Raw genomic sequence first — 5636 nt, 5'->3', positions numbered from 1 at the left:
CCATAAGTGGCCTCCAACAAAAACAGCCATATCGGGAATCCAACAAGTTTTAAACATACAAAAAATACTAAAATACATACGCCCAATTCTAAATTTAAAACACCAAAAGTACATCAAATATTTCTTCAAATGAACAAAGATACCAAAGAAATAAGTCACTAAAAAGTTGCGCCTTGAGTGCCTTGAATGACTGTAGTACCATTTTCCTCTTGATCACTGGAAACCTACAAGGTTTGCAATTATGTCAGCACTCTCCTGTTCATTCTTGGAATCATGTGGATTTGTCCAAAGCTTGTTAATGAACTGCATTCTCCTCTGCTTCCCTTCTAACGAAACTTCTCATTTTATGTATAAAACTTCTCTTTCTTCCATACTCAGAAGAGCGGATAATCTCTTTGCAAGAAATTCTCTTTCGCGCCTCAATGCTTTAAGACTACATAGAAAAATGAAGCAATTAGTAAACATATCTTGTGCATATGTAACTTTTTGGAAATCAATACTCAACAATTTATTAATTAAGTGAACCAAAAAAGGGGAAAACCTTGAAGATATTGAGATTGTGGGCTCATCTCCTGTATGAGCTGGGGTTGCGTTACCAATTTCAGCCAAATGCTGTTGCAGCCAATTTAGTCGCCTGAGCTCTGCTTCCAAGTATATTTGGTCAGAAGGGTCACCTTTAAATAACAAGTAGAACTGAGTCCTATGAATTATAGAGATAAAACAAACGTCCCACAGCTCAATGATCTGCTGTCTTTGTTCCTTGAAAGTTACAGTCCATGATATAGGAGACTCCACTTGTACTTGAGGCGTCATGGTCTCATCATTATCCAAATCATACCCTGCTGCTTCATTTGCCTCCAGCTCAAGCACCTGGTTGAAGATTGTTGAATCAATCACTTTTCTAATATACATGAATATGAACAAATCAGAATAATTAAGGAGCTACATGTGAAAAAAAGACAAGTCACCTGGCAAACAAGTAATTGCTTTTGGTATTGCAGCTTGGCAACATGTTCTTTGAGTTCTGTTACATATTGTCTAATACTTCTAACATTCTCTTCGGTTGCATTTTGAAACACCTTTTGCATTTTCTTCATGTTAACAGAACTTGTTCGGCGATATGGAGTAGCTTCCTTTGATGATACATCACCACCATCCTCACTCTTTAGTGGAGCATCTTTTCCTGAAACTAATGGAATTTCATTTGAACAGTTGTCGTTATTTTCTGGAGCTCTATTTTCCGTCTCAGACCCAAATACTTGCCTTGTAGATGATAATGGAAAACATGGAGATTTTATGAAGTTCTGCCGGTTTGTTGTGTTGTTTAATGATAAAGGAAACAACTTTTTCTTTTTGGAATGATTTTTAGTCTTCAAAGATGTTTCAGCATTATAATCTTGTTCTGCATTGCTTGGAAAAGACATGACCAGTTTGTCAATAGACTTCTGAACATTCTCAAGCTGCTCCTCAAGCTCTGCAATATTACTTCCTTGTGAGTGAAGTCTGGTCGTCACTTTCTTGGCTCGAGTAGCAAAGAAGAGTGTATTCCGGGATTGCTCCACATGGGTAGACGCAGGACTCAATGTGCATATGATGGCAGTGCGTGCATTACCTCCAAGTGAGTGCTGTAATATGCGTGTGAGCTTTGAGTCTCGATATGGAATATGACCACTTCTTTTTCCAACACTACAAAAACAGTTTTTGTTCATTAATTGATATGTAGTTCGTTAAACATCAAGATGCTTCTTGAGAAATAGAACCTCTGTGTGGAGTTCAAAATTTTACTCTGGGTCATTTGTGGAACCAGAGTAGTAGGAATGAGAACTGTAGTGCCAAGCATCACAAGATAGTGCTGGAACCCAAGTAAAATGGCCTCAGCTGCATAAGTACCAAACCATAACTTAAACTTAATAGCAACACAAATCACTTTAATGTCATCAAATAGAACAACAATAATCAAAACCATCTTCACCAGAATACTCATACAGAGAGAACGTAATGTACAGAGAATAAAATACATAAAAATCGCAACATTACATATCTTTTGCCAAAATTAAGCCACACACATCCTTGAACCTTTGCTCGAGGCCTCAAAACTTCTCGAGACTTACCAAAACCCATAGGTCGGAGCTAGGAGCACCTCATATTCGAACCACGCGCCGAGAATCTATATTGAAATCGGCGACTGTCAATGGCGAATGATCTTCAAATAATCACAATCGAACCTGCTTCATCATTCTCCTGCAATGAACACTCAAACGACAGTTATATCGAATCAAAACTCATAGAGATAAAACTAGGGTTTCAAAACAAATTTGTGGGTTTTGACAAAATTGACTTCGAATCAATCAACCAAAGCAATTCAAGCTTAATCGAACCGATTTATCATCAAAACAAACAAATTTAAAACTAGGGTTTTTAAATCGAAAAAGAAATCGAATCAATTTCGAGATTTTTGAACAAAGTCGAGAGTTTTAAAAATGATTTAGGCTTTAAAAACAATATAGATTTCGCTCGTAGTCTCAACATCAATTGATCGATGTTGACAATTTGAGACGAAATCGAGATTTGATTTATAAAACCCGGTAGTAGCCCGAATGTAACTAAAAATCAAAGAGAAAATCCATGAAATAGTAGTATCTGAGTGTTTTGAAAGATTTTCCGGTGAGAAATGAAGAAGAACGAAGCTGAAAAAGGGTAGGGTTTAGGGTCGGTGGCCAGAGGGTTCGAGAGAGACGAAGAGAGACTGCAGAGAGATTGGTGTGAAAATGATGTAAGTAGTCGATATTTTGGTTTATATATTTAAGTAAAGAACAACCGAGATTCACCCACTCAGTTAGATCTACGGACGAGATTAAAACTGATGTACTGCGTCGGGTTTGACCCGAATAGAAAAGGGTTTTGAACCTGAAATAGCCACCCAATTTTGGCCTGGGAAAGTGTGCAGATCTGTGTCACAACATCATTTAATTATTTTTTCAGGTTTTTATTAAATATTTACAATTTTAAATATTATAAGAAAATTGCATAACTAATGTAAAATATATGTCAAAATAACACGACAATGATAAAATTAATCAGAACAATTATTTATATAATTGAATTGCCGAACAAGAATTTTTAAAAAAATAGAAATCATTCTAGACAACAATCTACAAGGAACCCGTGTTGACCGTAATTTGACTACTATAAAAACACGCGATATAAAATCTAAAATTTTATAACAAAATTACACATCTAAAAAATTAGTAGGTAATATCATCTGTACGGTTGGATTGTTGAACAAGAATTTTAAAAAAATAGAATCACCACTAGGGACAAGACTTGGTTAGAGGCACCCGTGTTGACCGTAATTTGACTATTATAAAAACACACGCTATAAAATCTAAATTTTTTTAAAAAATTTACACATTTTTAAAATTAGTAGGTATCATCATCTGTATGGTTGGATAATTGAACAAGAATTTTAAAAAAATAGAATAATCACTCGGGACAATACTAGGTAACAGGAACCCGTGTTGACCGTAATTTGACTATTATAAAAACACATGATATAAAATCTAAATTTTTTAAAAAACATTTAGACATCTCTAAAATTAGTAGGTATCATCATCCGTACGGTTGGATCGTTGAACTAAAATTTTAAAAAAATAGAATCATCACTCGGGACAAGACTTGGTTATGGGAACCCGTGTTGACCGTAATTTGACAATTATAAAAATACATGATATAAAATCTAAATTTTTAAAAAAACATTTAGACATCTCTAAAATTAGTAGGTATCATCATCCGTATGGTTGGATCATTGAACAAAAATTTTAAAAAAATAGAATCATCACTTGGGACAAGACTTGGTTATAGGAACCCGTGTTGACCGTAATTTGACTTTCATAAAAACAAATGATATAAAATCTAAATTTTTTAAAAAACATTTAGCCATCTCTAAAATTAGTAGGTATCATCATCCGTACGGTTGGATTGTTGAACAAAAATTTTAAAAAAATAGAATCACCACCCGGAGGAAGACTACGTAATATGAACCCGTGTGCACTAAGGTTTGATTATTAAAAAAGCACGTGATATAAAATTTATTTTTCAAAAAAAAAAATTACACATCTCTAAAATTAGTAGGAAACAACATACGTACGGTTGGATTAATTAAAAATTATTTTAAAAAAATTAGAACATGAATATAACAAATAAATTTTAAGAAAATAACCTACCGCAACACTAGAAAGCAAATGCAACGCCTGAAGTGCCACGTCAGCTGCCACGTTAGCAAGTGGACCTATTTTGTGCCACGTCAGCATGCCATGTTAGCATTTTGGGCCCCACATGTTGGACCCACTGGTGCCACGTCAGCATGCTGATGTGGCATGCCACGTAAGCATGTCACGTCACCAGGGGTCCCATATGTGGGGGCCCAAAATGCTGACGTGGCATGACACGTCAACATGCCACGTCAGCACCCCATGGTCCCCAACATGCTACCTCAGATTTATTTTCCACATCAGCATTTATTAAATAAAAAAATATCTAATTCAATGCTATGACCTCTACTGTTGCATGCTGCGCAACACTAACAGTTATTAGCAATGGTAGCTTTAATATAATGCAATGCTTTCACCACTGTGTTGCAATAAACTGAAAATTTAGTAGATAATGCAACGCTTTTCGTGCAACGCTGGATAAAAACCGTTTCCTATGTGCACTTATGGCGTAGTGTAAGACTACTAGGTCAGCATCTAGCACAGTTATCCTCATTGGATTGAATAGTCACAAAATAATCAAAACACTTATCAGAGTAACTAAATCCACATCAAATAACAATCAGCATTAAATGCATTTTTCAGATTAAGCACAGATTACATATAGATAATACAATATGTAAACACTGATTATAAACTCTGATGCATGAAAACAAAAACTAATCAGATTTAGAGAAAGAACCTGAAACCATTCCAAGTTCATTTACCAATCTTATAAAAGTAGCTTCACATAATGGTTTTGTGAAGATATCTGCTAGCTGTTGATCTGTTGGAACAAAATGCAATTCCACTGTACCTTCATCCACATATTCCCTTATGAAATGGTACCTAATGATGATGTGATTTGTCATTGAGTGTTGAACTGGATTACCTGTCATAGCAATAGCACTTTGAATATCACAGTAAATAGGGATTTTAGAAAATTCTAACCCATAATCCAGTAACTGATTCTTCATCCAAAGATTCTGTGCACAACAGCTTCCTGCAGCAATATATTCTGCTTCTGCAGTTGATGTGGAAATTGACTTTTGTTTCTTGCTAAACCAAGAAACCAATCCGCCTCCAAGAAATTGGCAACTTCCACTAGTGCTTTTCCTGTCTATTTTGCATCCTGCAAAATCTGCATCTGAGTAACCAATTAACTTAAAATCTGATTCCCTAGGATACCATAATCCTAGATCAGCTGTACCCTTAAGGTACTTAAAAATTCTTTTCACAACTAATAAGTGAGGTTCTCTTGAATCAGCCTGAAATCTTGCACAAAGACAGGTAGCATACATGATATCGGGTCTACTTGCAGTTAGATAAAGTAATGAGCCAGTCATACCTCTGTATTTAGTAATATCTACTGATTTACCAATATTCTTA

At 35.3% G+C, this 5636-nt stretch overlaps 1 pseudogene; it reads right to left on the bottom strand.

The window, feature by feature from the left end:
• Positions 1-213: 213 nt before the first annotated feature.
• On the bottom strand, positions 214-1966 carry LOC141685808 (kinesin-like protein NACK1; annotated as a pseudogene).
• Between the last annotated feature and the right edge of the window lie 3670 nt (positions 1967-5636).

Source organism: Apium graveolens, chromosome 9 (genome assembly GCF_009905375.1).
Source record: "Apium graveolens cultivar Ventura chromosome 9, ASM990537v1, whole genome shotgun sequence".
NCBI classification, from domain to species: domain Eukaryota; kingdom Viridiplantae; phylum Streptophyta; class Magnoliopsida; order Apiales; family Apiaceae; genus Apium; species Apium graveolens.
This window is presented reverse-complemented; position numbering and strand designations above follow the sequence as displayed.